General features: G+C 37.8%; 1 protein-coding gene across 1 annotated transcript in view; it reads right to left on the bottom strand.

The window, feature by feature from the left end:
• spop (speckle type BTB/POZ protein) overlaps positions 1 to 17,675 on the bottom strand; it is an 80,608-nt gene that overhangs the window by 54,095 nt on the left and 8,838 nt on the right. Inside the window, exon 2 of the mRNA XM_081386181.1 lies at positions 3,622 to 3,761. The gene's annotated coding sequence lies outside the window, so the exon portion shown is untranslated. The remainder of the gene's footprint in view (positions 1 to 3,621; positions 3,762 to 17,675) is intronic.

Consider the following 17,675-nt stretch of genomic DNA (forward strand, 5'->3'; position numbering starts at 1 on the left):
ATTCAAAGAATTAAATAAGCTGGCGAATGGTAATTTATATAAAAAAAGCAGGATGTGAGGCACGGTAAGAGATGAAGCGTGAGACTTTCTCCTCTCAACAGCCTTTGTATCAGGCAACATCTGAAACCGGGAGGATTTTACACTGCATGTGTTTACACCTCTTAAATAACAGGGAGGAAGTCACTGTTTAAATTTGGTTGAGTGCTGTAATGTGCAAATGGATCTTCAACAGAGGCTTTCTGTCACTGCAAACAAACTGACTTTTCACACTCAGGGATTCCACTGTACACCCGGGAGGACGTTTGAAACAAAAACCCCAAAAACAAATCCCATACTGCCATGTCCGTGACAAAATTGACAGCTGTATGGGTTCACCTTTGCCGTATAACACTGGTTAGCACGGTCCACTGTAAAATCGTTAATATTTCAACTAAACATATGCACAGATCAGCCAATTATTAAAAAAAAAGATAATTTACACTACCGCTCAAAAGTTTGGCGTCAATAATTCTTTTTTTTGCATTAAATTGATCAAAAGTGACAGTAAAGACATTTGTATGATATAATGTTACTTTTTTAAAATAAATATTATTCTTTTAAACTTTCTATAAAGATTACTAAAAAGATATAGTTCTAAAAATCATTCTCAATATTAAAAAAATAGGAGAGTTCACACAACAACTATAATGATAACGGCACAGAGAAACGATATAGTTGTAATCACTTTCAGAGCGATTTTATCCAGCTGATGAACGATAACATTGACAGCCAATCAGAATCCATCCTGCTGTTACGAGCTCAAGCATTTAAAGTGATAGACAAGCACTCACTTGGAATAAACAAAGATATCGTCCACTGGTGTGGACGCTTATCTACAGTAGTTATCTTTATAGTTATCTTTATAGTTCCTGGTGTGAACAGGCCTTTAAGAATACTGCATCATGGTTTAAGAATACTGCATCATGGTTTCTATAAAAATATTAAGCATTACAACGTTTTTTTAAACTGATAAGAAATGTTTCTTGACCACCAAATATTAATAGAATGATTTCTGAAGGATCATGTGCCACTGAAGACTGGAGTAATGATGCTGAAAGTTTTTGTATATTGTAATAAAATTTCACAGTATTACTACTTCTACTGTATTTCAAATCAAATATCAAATAAACGCAGCCTTGGTGAACATAAGAGACTTTCAAAAATATATTAAAATCTTATCGACCCCAAACTTTTTAACATTAGTGTACTGAAGTTTTCAAATGTACAATAACAAAAACTGTTTAACACTAAACATCAGGGTGGAAAACGGTAATGTACAACTAAATTACAACTGCTTTGGTGCAAAAAACACCCAGCGTAAGGAATAGATTTAAAAAAAAAAAAAAAAAAAACGGTCTAACATCCACTTTCATGTTCTACATGCATTGGCCTCAATGCCAGTACCGGTAATCAACATGCTTTCACTACCTTACTACAGTTTCATTACATCAGACTCAGAAGAATCAAACATAGAGGTTGAAGTTTACAAAAATGATAAAGCACATCATATAGAAGCATAATATCATCTAAAAAGAATAATAATACAAACTTTCTCAATTGGTTTTATTTCCAAAATACAATAATCTGAAAAAAACACATATGAACAGTAACAGATACTAGATAGTTTATATATCTTTGATTTGAATAAATCAACACTTAAAGGTAGGGTAGGTAGGATTTTTATAAAAAACTTTTTTTCAAATTTGTTTAAACTGTCTTTATATATCAATACATAATTAAAATGTAAGTGCTCTGAAAAAGAGAGTATAAAAATCGAGTGACTGTAGACCTTTTAATCTGCAATAAACACAGCTCATTATTTCCATTTGGGACGAAACAATTGATTGGTTTGGGCGACTGTCACTCACTCTCGCAACAATGGCTACCACCCCTGTTGCTACAAGATCTGCCCATATGCACGCGCACCCGTTTGATTTGAGGAGGGGAAGAGAGGCGCGGAACCTACGAAGAGTAAAGTTATGGCAGAGAAAGAGCATTCAAAATTCAAAGCACCTACATATTCAGTCAGCGAAGGCAAACAAGGCAAAAACTACTTCCTCGGACCCTGGTTGCCCGCACTCTTGAACGACCTCCTCTGCTTCGCCCTCGACCCCGGACCTGTCCTCGAACCGACGAAGCGGTAGGCTACTTGTCTCCGGAGTGTAGTCCTCATTAGAGTCAACAATGTTTTCATCATGGAAACTCGCAAAACACCATATATGTTATGAATCTTACACGAAATTCACCTTCATCACAGTGTAACTAAGAAAAATCCTACCTACCCTGCCTTTAAATCACTGTGAGTCAGACTAACATTCGTGTGTGTGTGTGTGGTGTGTGTGTGTGTGTGTGTTGTGTGGTGTGTGTGTGTGTGTGTGTGTGTGTGTGTGTGTGTGTGTGTGTGTGTGTGTGTGTGTGTGTGTGTGTGTGTGTGTGTGTGTGTGTGTGTGTGTGTGTGTGTGTGTGTGTGTGTGTGTGTGTTCTATCCCGCTGGGGAATTCAACCTGAATGCACGATGACTCCTGGGGACTCGTGTCACTGTGACCTAAACTGAGGTCCCCATGAGGAAACAAGCTTATAAATCATACAGAATGAGTTTTTTTGAAAATGTAAAAATGCAGAAAGTTTTCTGTGATGGGTAGATTTAGGGGTAGGGTTAGTGTAAGGAGATAGGAATATACAGTTTGTTTGCTAAGATTCAGATTAACAAAGAAACATCTTAGCAAAGAAAGGTTCATTTAATCTGGATTAGCTCGATACGACCAATTCACATGTACAAAAACCTGAACAGTCATCAACTACAGAGAGGGAGAGAAAGACAGACACAGTGTGCCTCTCTTAAGAGATAAAAGAGCCATAGGGTAATGCTGAAAAAGATGTAGAGAACAGAGACAGGGATAAAAACAGACACGAGGTCATGAACAGCTAATTATCCTGTCAGTAGTAATGCACTCAAACCTGTGATCACCACAGGGTCATCCGTACTACACACACCTGAGAGAGAGAGATGTGTGTTGGTGTGTTTTAAGTTAGCGGATGAGTCTGTCTGTGAGCTCAATGAGAGTCCTTCACCTCTTGGATATGGGTACGTGGTCTGACAGAAAACAGACTTAAAACACATTATATCCTTCACAGAACTTCTCACGTGTTATTCAAGATTTTTCCCTCCATTTCCAGTGTTTTTTAGCACTCCACAGTCCATTATTAGCTGTAAAAATGTCACTTTCATTGCCCCATTGTCATCAAGATGCTCAAATCCGCATCCTTCAGCACCAAGCCTTCACATTTTCACTCCAGGTCATCTCTTTCTTTTTTCCTCCACTTCACATCTCTGCAAAATCTCTTAGTGTCCATCTCTTCCCATTAAAGGCACGTTTTATTTGTCTCTCCTTGTTCTTCCCTAAACCACTCTATTTCCCCTATATGAATCACTCCCATCATGTGTCATGCAGCTTATAGTGCAAGTGACCCTGAGCTGAGTCAAAGCTTCACACAAAACAAAATACATGTGCATTTTACAAAAAGTACAAAGTACACAATAGGTCTGCCAAGCCTTTTATCCACCACACAGATGTTTCTTACCTATTGGTGACGAGGCAGAGATGTGGCATCACGTGGCAGCCGTTTCTCACCCTCTCCGTCAGAAGTTTTCAGCCTCGCGGATTATGCGGCGTGCCTCTATGCGTTTGATTTACTGTAAAATTATGTGTCCAGAAAGAGATCTGAGAGAAGAGGCATAAGAGAATGGTGTGAAGTCAGAACAATGTCACAGAACGAGAGTACAGCTAAACGGAACTATAACAAAACTGAAACCACACAATTTTAACATTTCTTAAATCAAACATATAATGCTATTATATGCTGTTACAAATAATTTTATAAAATATATATATATAAAATATTGATAAATATCAATTATATAAAAAGTATAATTTCACAGCATGGTTATGAAATTATACTTTTTATATAAGTTATATAGAGAATATACACACATACATACATAACTAAGCAAGCACTGTATCATTCCAATTAAAAATGTTGTGTGTAATTTGGACGCAAACTAAAAGACAAGAGTATTCATAAATTAAGTCTGCAAAAACAGCTGCAGTTCACTTAACTGTAAAAGTAGTATTATATAACAGAATCAAAATACAATCTATAATAATAACCTTCTTGACTGAGTACAAACTGTTTACATGTTTTTCTCCATCATGAAATCAGCCCACAGCAATGGTAAAAAAAAAAAAAAAAAAAGTCTTCACAAAGCGCTGGACAGTCAGGTATTAAGGAGGAGGAACCGCTCAAGGAGAGTTGATCAGTCTGAAGCCCTGAAGGACTCAGACCAGTTCAGAAATCAATCCCATCATCCCCTAGACATGACTTCAAACACAATCTGGGCTCTAACTGCTCTACACTCCCAGGGAAGCACAAAATCTCCTCAGCTTAACGCCATTATCATCTAAAAAACCTGCTCACGGCAGTACTGAGGGCTGGATTCACTATCCCGTCAACTAGAAGAATGTGTGTGACTGGTCTAGTACAGCAGGTGTAGGTGTAAAGTGAGAGATTATTGGTCACATGACGCACTAACTGATGACTGAATTAAGCCCCTTTCAGATGACTCATGTCATTGAACTTCAACGCACTGGAGCAAAGCAGAATCAACTGCAGCAGGATGGGTCCAGGTAAAGGGGTGGGGTCCAGGGCGCGAGGGGTAGGGCTGAGCGCTATACTGAGTTTGTACGATATATATAGCCTAATCCAAAACATGAGCCATGCTTTATTAAGGGCTTCAAAATAACTGGCGAGTTATAGTTAACACATAGGGCCTATAGTTTTAAGTGGCTTGCCCTGTCAAATGCTCTGAGATACATGTGTGCTGACAGACACTTGCACTGTTTAATCCGTTTGAGATGTGGTGCTTTCCTCAGTGCATAACTTACATTTCAAAGGTTTATTCTCCATCTGTATTCTGTAAATGTTAGAAATTCATGCAAATATTTCCATTTTGCTGTCAGGAGAGGATGCGCGTTCTGCAAGCGAATCTCTGATAAAATTCTCAGACTTCCATGAACGAGCGCTGTCGCACGGATGCACGCCACACAGATGGAATGCAATGATCCTTACTAAAATGTATATTGCTAAAATATTTGTTGTTGGACAATTAATTTGCCATGTAGAATTTTAAACCTACAAGTGTATTTTTTATGAAAGTGACTATTATAATGGGGTAATCTTAGGCTAGTATTAGTCTGTGCTTTTGTTTTTTTGTTTTCATTTTTAGTTAAGTGAATTTAAAAATAAACTCATTTTTGTTTTTAGATTGTAATGTTACAATGTTAGAATGAACATTGTCTGTAGGACATCATTTGACAGGATGTGAAACAACATGTTTTAAATTAAATACAGATTTTTTTTTATCCAAATAGAAAAATGTAGAAAATACTGAGATGTATACCGTACATAGCCATTCGACCAAAAAAAACAGAGATGATTTTTTTTGGCCATATCGCCCAGCCCAAGCAAGGCGCGATGGCTTCTCCTCAACAGCTCATCTTCCCTGAGGTCGCGGCGCATGAGGGAATGGCGGCCCGGCATCCTAACCTGTCGGCGCAAACATATGCTTCCCATCCAGACCACGGGTCCGGCGACTCAGCCCATATGGCTGTGCGGGAATCCCTCATACTCCCCTTCCTGGACCCACAAAGGCACCAGTGTGCACGCACCTGGGAAGACACCGGTCTCTTGAGGACATGCGCGCTCAGCATTTAACAGCGGCGGTGACGGGGCTCCATTTGATTCAGGTGTGCCTCATCACCCGCCGCCAAGTCCTGGTTGTTACTGCGCCCTACCTCTCTTTCTCACCCATTCCTGTTGGGAACCTGGAGAAGGGCGACGATTAAAGGGGCGAGGTGGTGACAATAAGGGGAGACATTCGTTCCATCACAAAATATATTCATTTAATCTGTTTCAAAAGGAAATTATTCCTTACGATTTCATTTATCTTTCATTGATAGTTCACCTATATATGAAAATTGCAAACACTTTCCATTCCAAACCTGTATGACTTTCTTCTGTGAAAAAAAAAAAAAAAAAAAAAGTTTTGAAAAATGTTCACTAATAATCACTAATATAGGTTTGAAATAACATGAGGGTAAGTAAATGGTGACATTTTCAGTTTTGGGGGGCAACTATGACTTTCAAATAAGATGCCATAAAACCGTCAATTGTCCTCCCCATAACAAAGTGAACAACACATTAGATGGGAAGAAGCAGAAAGGGCATTTTAAACCTGTGCAGCTGTAATACACTTCACAGGATTCTCACCTCTGCGCTCTAATTGAAGAACATTATTATGCCATCTAATGAGCTTTAGAAAGTCAATTCCTTGACTAGCACAATAATAATTAAAATTGATACTCAGCCTGAGAGCATCTATTCAGCACTGCATAAGAATCACAATACTATTGATTTTCACACCTTTACTGCAAAGAAAAGAAAAAAGAAACAAGTCCCTTCATCTGATGATGGATAGATAGAGATAAAGAATAGTTTCCTTGTGTCCTTCACACAAACTGCACATAAACAGATTTTCTCAAAGCACACACTTCCTTGTTGAAAAGGCAAAAAAAAAAATAAATATAAATAAATAAATAAATAAATATAATAAATATATATATATATATATATATATATATATATATATATATATATATATATATATATATATATATATATATATATATATATATATATATATATATATATATATATATATATTTACAAATATTCCAAACATGTAGGCATACAAAAACTGAAAGTAGATTAATGTTAAAAGCCAAATCAGGTTTACACATCACATGCAGCTTAATCAATATTAGACTCAACAATTGAATTAAATAATCGCCAAAAGGTGCTTCAGTAGTTAAAGAATGAATGTGAGCACAAGAGATGAGAGTGAGAGAGATGAAGTGAGAGAGTGAAAGAGACAGATGATCAACTCAGCACCGGACGGCAATCTACTGCTAGGAGAGATGGAAAGACAGAGAACCGGCGATAAAGAGAGAAGTAGAAAAGACAGAAGAGAAACAAAGTGAAAGAGTGAGCCGAATAAAAATGGAAGCATAAAAAAGAAAGTGACGAAATACATGTAAGAACGGTTTTAAACATCCTGCATCGACATTAGATTTCCTTTGATAACAGCCATAAATTATAAAACGGTTATCAGGGTGGGCCATTAAAGGAATAAGCAGAGTTCAAAATTTTGGAGTGAATTATTCCTTAAAGAACCATTACAAGACATCAAATTTATATGAGAAGGGTGACCTCATTCAAATGCTAATTTAAATGGAACCACAAACCCCAAAGTACTCATTTGTATTCAGTCTGGCAATTATTTTTAGGTTACAGCTGATAACTGACAAATGCCGATATTGTAAATCTATATTAATTTTAAATATTCCATTAGACATCCATTATAGAAAATATACACTAGCATTCAAAAGTATAGGGTGATTAAGATTTTATTTTTTTAAAGAAATGAATACTTTTATTTAGTAAAGATGCAAATTGATTAAAATTAAATCAAAGTGATGGTAAAAACATTCAAAGCACAAAGATTATTGCGATTTACCCAGCCCTTATCGTTACATGCACAAGGCAAATGACTCGGTGCTCTTAAAGGGAAAGTGCTCATCATCAGTCTCTGACGCAGCACACATTGTAAACACAGCGCAGCGGTTCCAGGTTCTACATCAGAACGCCGGCTCAGTATTGGCTGGCTACTGCGTCAGCATCACACGCATGCGTCCTGATGAAATTGTTGAATAAAGTCGTTAGTTTTGTTTTTTGCGCACAAAAAGTACTCTCGTCGTGTCATAAAATTGAGGTTGAACGACTGTAGTCGCGGGACTATTTTAACAATGTCTTTCCTACCTTTCTTGGCCTTGAGTGGTTATGACGTTGTAGTCTATATCTTAATTTGTGTTCCAAAGATGAACAAAGGTCTTAAGGGTTTGGAATGACAATAAGGGGGAGTAATGACAGAACTTAAATTTTTGGGTGAACTAACCCTTTAAATCTTTGCCATAATCTATCACTTTTCGTTTTAAGTTAGAAATGCTGATCTACAGGGCTACTGTGTCAAGTAAAAACAGAAATAAATACTATACATTTGTGAAAAAATAATAATAATATCAGATTACTTGAAGAATACCCATCACATCATAATTATGACTTGAGAAAGGGAACATCTAAAGACCCGGGTATTCTTCATTTTCCACGTTCCGCTCCGTCTCGCGTAGAGTCGTGTTCGCACAGCTTTCAAAGTATACTAAAAAACCGATAAACATGGATGGAAGAGTTCGACACATTGGCAGTACAATTGCCTTTTTAAACTCTACCAGTCAGAAGGCAGCACTGGGTCATGTCATTTACAGTACATTCAGTTGGAAGGATTGAAGAAACGTAGCGGATCCCCCATTCATTGCATGTAAAGTTTAGAACAAGAACCAAAATAAAAAGGATGGAGAAGGATATGCTGCTTTGTATCACTCTTTCCACACTCTTCTTCAACTACTGCACAGAACAATTTGAAGGTAACATAGCATTAGGCAGCGAGAGGTACAGGTGTGTTCTTCAGAGTGAAGCTGTAGTGTGTAAAAACATCATAAGAGAGAGTGTCAACATGAAGAGCGCTGCTGTCAGCTGGAGGACTGAAAGACACGCTCACACAGGTATACAGAAGATAAATGCTTACCCTTCACAATTTAACTGAAGACATTCAAGGGCAGCAAGTCATGATCAGACGCTCTCAGTCAAAAGTGCTTCACTTTTCTTCCAGTCCTCTCACTAGCCAACCACATTCCTCATTTTGAATGCTTTTATCCGCACCTTTGAAAGTGCCTTTCATAACTCCGTCTATATACTATCTGTGTGGACTGGTGTGAAGAAATACATTCTGAATTTACACATTCGCTTTCTATCCAACAAAGGCAATATTTTAATTTAAACGTAATGGGAGGGACTATGAATCATTCGGCTGAACTTTAGCTTTGACTGCAGTTAACTTAATATTTTATTTTTAACATTTTAATTTTCTCACTAATGATTTTTAGAATAAAATAATTGCCAGAACACCTGCTGAAGACCCCCACTTTATGTGCAGCACTACCTCTCATAAAAATATTCATATACTTGTTTTGGTGGCCTAATGACAGTAATAGATCATGTGTGTGTGTGTCGCCACATGGAGTTCTAGAGATGAGAAAACTTCCAGGAGCATTAAGGGGGGGTATACTATTCACATATGCGCATTGGGCGACTGAACTGTTTTCCAATTGGGTATGCCTATTGCCTAATTCATTTCCACTTGGCCACATGAAAAGTGTCTCTTCAAAACCAAAATGATTATGATGTACTGTTCCCATTCTACATGCAAATATAACAGTTAATTTCCATGATAATCCTTATGCTATGCAGCAAAATATATGGGATATGGCTGGGCACCATATGGGTCAATGATATCTTGACACAGTCTGTGAGAAATTGAGAACCATCTCTTTCCTTATAATATATATTTTATATGTATATATTCCATGTTGGTTAGACTACATAACATTTTTCAAATGTTAATAAGCAATAAGTGATGCGTTAAAAAAATAAATAAATAAAAAAATAATAATAATTCTAATAAGTAATAAAACATAACACCAAAATTGACACTGACCCATTTACCAAGTGTGGTTTACCATATTTATTATCATTTTAGGCATAACATTTTTGGAAAACAATGCACCACATGCTTGACTGTTGATTCTTGGCACATTTGAAGGAAAAAAAAAAAATGCAAAAAGGGTAGACTCGTTTAGTCAAAATTACACCACTCTACCCACAACAATGAGAAAATTATTCTTAATTTTATTTGTTTTACTAACATGCTCAAACAGTCTACATTTTGAGTAAATGAAACGACAATGAATAGAACACATTTTCTGCAGATGACAAGAGAGATGAAAAGAGAGAGAAGCACTGAACTGAAAGAAAGAACAAAGATGTCACCAGAAGAAGAAGAGAGGCCTTTCTTGGACATCTGAAGAGGGTCAGAAGCAGATGAATGAAGATAAAACTGTTCGGTTGAATGAGTGATAAAGACTTTGACACTAACTTAAATTACTGATAATTGATTCTGCTCCTAAGAAGATGGTGATACAAAGCGCTATCAGTGGCATCAGCGTGTATGTGTGTGCGGCTGTCAGGAGGTATTCTGAGCAGATCTATAAAGCATCTCGACATCATACCTGATGAGAATGGCATCAGAGCCCTCAGAGACACGCATTGCTTTGATCAGAAGTGCAGCTCTCTAAACCAGCAGACACGTTGTTGAGACTAGACCCAGGCCACCCGTTTGGATGGACAGCACAGAGACAGAGTGAGATGAAGGAGATCAAACATGTCCGCTCTGAGTGGTCCCTGTCACTGATGAACAGATGAGACTGAAAGAATGTCCTTTCAGCCACTGGCACGTACACAAACATACACTCATCTCAAGCATGGGTGATATTCAAACCCACCAGAAATTTGAAGCAAGTGGTGCATTTCCAATCATCACTTCCACTGGTAATCCTAAACTTTGCTTTGATTCAGTCAGAAGTAATGTTGACAAGCTCTTTAAAAAGTACACTTCATGATTCCCAAATTGCACCAGCTTTATAAAGTCACTCATTCCTGAAGAGAATAAGTTTTTTTTATAGGGACATCCCGATCAGGTTTTTTGTGCCGATCAGAATAACTGAATATTGAGTATCTGCCAATACAGAAACTCGATCCGATACTTGTATTTTCCTAGTGCTTGGTAGGGCTGTCAACGAATATTCTATATTCGAATAGTTTTAAAAAACAGAAATTCGAATGTGAAAATTAATATTCGAATGTGGAAAAACGCCCGCGGTAGCAGAGGCGCGGCTGTCAGCTTTGCGAGTGGGCGCGCTGCCTGAGGGGTCAGGGACAGGTAACAGAAAGAAGCGTTAACGGTAAACAGAAACATTACTAAAGAGTAGGCTACTGTACTGACTAAATAGATATTGTGCAGCATGAATAAGGTAGGTTAGATACAGCAGTTTCATGCACTGCAGGCTTCCACTGGTTTGATTATTTACCGTTTCATGTCAAGGAAAAGTTAAATTTTTACCACAGCACAGCTCGCTCGGAGCGTTCAATGTCGGATTCGCGTCTAGTTGGACTCTTAAACATTTTGAATTTGCGCGTCAAAAGCAAAAGTTTGATGCTCGGAGAGCGTGACGCCTCATTCGCGCCACAAGACCTCCAGACGCGCGTAAACGCGTCTTTATATTGACTTAACATTGAAATCACTCGCGCCAGACGCTCTATTCGCGTTTGGTGTGTGAACGCAGCGGGTGAGGGCGAGAGAGAGAGAAAGAGTGCTTGCGAGTGAGCGAGCAAGAGTGAGTGAGGTCTGCGGTCTTGGCCATTAGGGGATTTACTTGTTTGTTTTTGTGTATGTAATACGTTGTCAAATATGTTTAAACTTAAATAAACTACCTATACAAGTAGTTATGTCTCTTTGTATTAATTTGTCCTGTTATTGACGTAATGTACGTCATTGACAAAATGCGCAACCAGATGTTCGAATAGTTCGAATATTCGTGTGTTTTTTAGAGGGAATATTCGAACGTAATTTTTGAGCAATTTTGACAGCCCTAGTGCTTGGTACATTACAGTTATTCAAATCAATCCAATGTATACAGGGACATACAGAGGGTTTCTCAGGGGCTCAAATATATTTAAAAAATAAAGGGGGGGGGGGGCATCTATCAACTATAGGGATGTGACTGAGGAAATTTAATTTTCCCACAGGTTAATTGAAGTATGACATTTTACTTCTAAAGCGCTAATTCGGGGGTGGCAATTGCTTGAATGATTGGTTCATTATTATTCTTAATGAAAAAAACAACAACTAGAAAAACAAATAACCCTTTGCAGGTTCCCTATTAGCATTGGTTTTAGGGCTGCACGATTAATCGCAATTAACATGAAATTTTGCACATAAAACCATTTTGGCTTATTGCGATAATGAAATCGCAAAGGCTGCGATTATTTTTATGCGCAGCTTGTCAGTGAAGCACAGCTCTGTGATCAGTAGTAAAAGCTGCTCTATCTCTGAAAGCATGGCGAGTTTGAGTCACTTATAAAGAGCATTTGAAGTAGTAACACGCGTCAAACATCTTTCCAAACAAGCATTTATGAACTAGGGGTGGGGGGGGGAAAAAACGATTCTTAGATGCATCGCGATGCGGACGTGGACGATTCTGAATCGATTCACATATGTCAAAAATTGATTTTCTAAAAAAATAAAAATAAATTTCTAATAACGTAATATTGACGGAACGCAAAAGGCGGAACTCTAAAGCTGACGTGCAGTGCGCGGACAGTCTGTGGCGTCTGGCATGTACATAACAGAGTCGCGCACATAACAGACGCATGATGGCTGAGCGCCAAATTCGAACGCCACCCTCTTCGTTAAAAGCTAACGTATGGAAAATTGGCAATTTCATTGTTACCTATTTAATATTTTTTTGTATAAGAGCTGCTTTCTGTATTGTTTAGTTTTCACATCAATATGCTGTAAACCGATCTGTTATACGTACGTTACATTGCAATGCCAGTCACAAAAGTTACATTTTGACTGTGCTCTCTGCAGATGTTCATTCACTTTTTTTGTATAAGCTGTATTTGATTGTGGTATACAGCAAATATTTCAAGTCATAACTCTATTATTTAGTTGTGTATAAAAGCGGCTTTGTATGTTACTAATTATTCAGAATATGCGTAAGTCCACAAGCATTATATGAGAGCTGCTGGTACATAATTCTATATTTTTGAACAAAAACTGTTTGTGAATTTGCTACAGCAAAATGTTTTTTGTCTGAAGGATTATATTGCTCATTGGAAATAAAAAGAGGATGTTGGTTAGAAGTCTATTATTAAATGCTAGAGATTCAGAATATGCTGAAGTTTGCATTAATTTACTACTATGCTGCTAGTACAGGCACACATTTATTTTCCTGTTGGGACATATGCTGGCAAAAGTAACCTTACAGTTGACATGCCAAATCACTTTCATTTGTTTTATTAATAAAATTAATATAGGAAGTATTGGAAGTAAGTTCGTTATGGGTCATCATAAATACTTTGCTTTAAAAGAACCTAGTAAAAAAAAAAAAAATTCGTTAATAATCGATAATCGTTACCCTCTGAATCATAATCAAATCGAATCGTGAGGTGCCTAGAGATTCCCACCCCTATTATGAACCTCTTACACAGAATAAGGCACACAACATATTTCATAGTATTCTACACAGTGATAAAGACTATGTCGATTAGCATTGAAGTATAAATATACTTTATTAACATGGAATTACCTGAGAAGGCTTGAAGAACTCAGATAAACCATATATTGTCATAGTCGTGTGTTTATTAGACATGTTTAATTAAAGTGTTTCAATCTGTTTAGTCAGCTACAGCGATATGATGCTCATAGGGATTTCCTGAAATGACATAATTCTGCGGGGCATATTTGGATATTTCTGTGCGAGAGCACCCTCTGGCTTTCAGATGGAGCAGCATTTACACCTGATCACAGAGCCGTGCTGCACTGACAAGCTGCGCATAAATAAAACGCAGCCTTTGCCAAATCGGTACGGTTTAATTTTGATGCAGCCCTAATTGGGTTTAAATAAAAAATGTTGCCAAATATGTGCTTTTACATTTTGCTTTGTCTTCCACCAAATCTTCCACCATCGTCTTGATCAGCTCCTTGCTCTCATGATAAATGAAATCTGACTCCTGCAGCTCATCTGCGCTGCGACTCCCATTCAGCTCACGCTGATCTATCTGATAAATATCTTAATGACACCTTGGATATACCAATGACACCTTGGATAGTGTGCAAACCTAAAATAAACAGTAAAAAAATGATTTGAGTGATGCGTTACAAAAGTGTGCATTAAATATGCGAAACACGGAAGCTCGAACGCGAGTGGCGTGCTAAAACAGACCTCATTGGTTCTCACACGTCACAAACGCATAATTGAGCTTCTTTTCCTTTTAATGGCAGTTGGCAAACCCACTTGAAGGTGCATACTGCCTCCTACTGCATGACAGCCGAGTGAAATACAGGATCGGGCTTACGATAACCGATAGATCATAAATGCTTAATCAGCCCCAATACCAATCCTTGAGATCGGCTCAGGACATCCCTACTTTTTTGTAATCCAATTCAAACAATTTAGACTGCAAGGTCCACAAATTATTATAATGAAGCCCAAACAAACTATTAAGTGCTTCAAAATATGGATTTCACTGCACTTGCCTTCCATAACTCTATGAGATGCTGCACTAAATACACACATGTTCGGAGTTTGTTCATCTCTCTCACACATGTGAAACAAATCTAAGTCAGACACACACACACAAACTCCTCTGTTTGGCTGTTGGGTGGCAAAGCTTTGAGATCAAAGGTTTTACAGATGGCTTAACGAGCAGTTAGACACAACAGCAGGAGACAGAGAAAGAGAAAAAAGTGAGGAGGAGAGACGGGTATTTAGACAAGTAAAGTCACGGAGAGAAAGAGTGAGAGAAGTTGAGAGAGAGAGAGAGAGAGAGAGAGAGAGAGAGAGAGAGAGAGAGAGAGAGAGAGAGAGAGAGAGAGAGAGAGAGAGAGAGAGAGAGAGAGAGAGAGAGAGAGAGAGAGAGAGAGAGAGAGAGAGAGAGAGAGAGAGAGAGAGAGAGAGAGAGAGAGAGAGAGAGAGAGAGAGAGAGAGAGAGAGAGAGAGAGAGAGAGAAGTAGACAGTTGGTAAAAAAAGAATTAGAAAATGATTTAGGCTATAACTTGCACAATAACAGTGTCTCGCTTTCTACTGAATACAACTTTCAGTGTACAACAGTCTCAACCTAACAGATTTTTCATTTCATATAATGCCAGCCATACAACAGAAAAAAAGATAAAAAAAACATCACAAACATGTAACCAATCCCAGCCATATATGTGCGGGGCGGGGCAGGGCTTTGTCGATGTTCAAAGCACTGATTTTCAGAAGGCAGCTGTCTGACTCGGAGATGGCGAACGGGAACATGGTTTGTGTATCATCATTAGCAACACATTATTAGCTGTTTGATAACGTAGTCCAGCAAAAGGCTAATCATATCAATTACTGTAATGTTTCTGACATTGTAGAGAGCGATACATAAATTGCATTACCATTCTGACACACTGACTAGTAGATGACCCTGTATAATTTGCTCTTCCTCTTCTGAATCAGTTTCTGGTTCAAACATATGGCTGAATTAAACCAGTAGTTCCACTTGCCGTTGTGTAGCGTTTACTACGGTAAAGTTGACAGAGTGGATCAGGTATTCCAAGCTGGTGTAATTGAGTGGAGGCGGGGCTAATTTGCATATTCATTAATATTGGTTATATACACATAAACCACATTTTCACCACAGGAACTTTCCCCAGGAACTAGGGACTTTGGGGTGGTACTCTGTGTGTTGTAATGAAGTTCTGGGTAAATATTTCCCCCTCCGAAAGTCCACTCCAGCAGGAACTGTATAAAGTTGCGCACAGTCCAACGTCACCGGACAATTTGCCTGATCTTCACGGTACTTTAGATCACGGGGAAACCCAAACAACCACAAGTCTAGGGGGAAGAAGTCCCAGGGAAAAAAATTCCTGGGACAAATTGTTCCGGGTAATTTTGGTGGAAACGCAGCTATATATTGATCTACGCAGGACACAAATGCTTGTCAAATTGCAGGTCATTGAGCTTTTATATAAAATAGCATTATTCTGCTGTCAGCACCTTCATTCAGTTTCACAGGAATCATGATCTACATGCTGCAAACAGCCCTGCCTCATGAATATTCATTAAACTCATTACCACACAAAGTGAGGAAACAAACCAGATGTGAGTGAGTGAGTGAGTGAGTGAGTGAGTGAGTGAGTGAGTGAGTGAGTCACACACAACTATTTCTGCCCCAAAACATTATACTAATGCAAACATTGAGCACGATATAAGGCATGTCTGAATCCATACGGTCTAAAATGCCTCCATCTGGATGATTTGTTAATGCAGCACAGACGTATGATGTGTGTGTGTGTGGGGGTCAGCTGTTTACTGAAAAAAAAAAAAAAAAAAAAAAAAAGATAAAAAATGGTGTCGTTATATTTGTGAGCAAGGAGTTTTCTGAAATGTATACATATAATACGGCAGGTTGCCGATACAGAACTCGACATTGTAATTTCTCTTCGTGATATAACTTAGGCTAGTTGTTTGACAGGACTCGGGTCTCTCTCCTGCTATGTTTTTGTTTTCCTTTTTCACGTGATCGCACTGAGCAATAGCGCTTAGAACTTAAAATGAGTGTATGTCGTTTCTGCTACTACACTAGTGGCACCTAGCGGAATTACAAAAATAAAGCAACATTGCAAACTCTTGTCTGATTATTGGATACCCCTTTAGCCTCAGCCCTGTTGGTGGCTCGGGACTCGGCTGCCCGACTGTTTAAAAGTTGATTTTCAATAAATGCATTGTTGATTTGAATTCTTCGCTTCTGGGTCCTCTCTGTTGCAGAACCTGGCAGGGCTTACTATATACTGTAAGCCATCTTGCCATACCCAAGTGCTAAAAAAATTATTATAAATAAAATGCATCAAGATATAAATTATTAAATTAGTTGTAAATTAAATATCTTTAAATACTAATACAAAAAGAAAAGAATAATACATTGACTTGGGTGTATAGCCTAGGCCTCGCAATATAACATTCACGCAAAAACTGTCATTCTGACTGTCTGACGAGCACAACAGAGATAAATAGGCAACACATACTCTGAGGTTTATACTGTAGCCTTGTGTAAATGTATTAAAGCTGAAATCCAAAAAACAAAACAAAAAAAAAAAAACATAGGCTAACTTTTCCTAGGCGCACTCACGTGTATGTAGCAATGGTGAGGCCAACATTTTCACTTAATAAATAACATTTTCGGTTTGTTTCTCATCAAACCCAGTATACATTCAGAACAAATATAGCATGATTTGCATGGGATTATTTTATGACATTTGAATCCTCTTTTCTTTTTTACTGCTGGGATTTTTTTTTTGTTCCGAAAAAAAAAATAAGGTAATAAGCCTTTAAAACAATATCAAGGTGAGTAAATAATTACTGAATTTCCATTTTTGTGTGAATTGTCCCAAAGACAGTCACAGAAAAATAGGGAAGGGGTAAATAAACTTTAAATAGATAAAATACATTGTGTTTGCTAAGCGACATAGGCCTATAGTGATTTTTAAACCAACCGAATTCACTAATTTCTGAGATCTCTATTTCACCTTTTTTTTTGTAGAAGCGTAAGGGACTTTTTATTCATTCATATAGCTGCCTGTTACCAGGTTATTTCCAAATATGTGATTTTTTTTTTAGGTTTTTAGATCAGTTGGTGCTGTTGGTTAATGTTGTAACTGCAGTTTTGTCTTGTACTTATCTGTCGTTTTTGACTTACTTGAATTGATATTGTCACGTAATATTGTTACTAGATTAAATAACGTATTTGAACTTGC

The sequence above is a fragment of the Scardinius erythrophthalmus genome (assembly GCF_964197995.2).
Source record: "Scardinius erythrophthalmus genome assembly, chromosome: 1".
NCBI classification, from domain to species: domain Eukaryota; kingdom Metazoa; phylum Chordata; class Actinopteri; order Cypriniformes; family Leuciscidae; genus Scardinius; species Scardinius erythrophthalmus.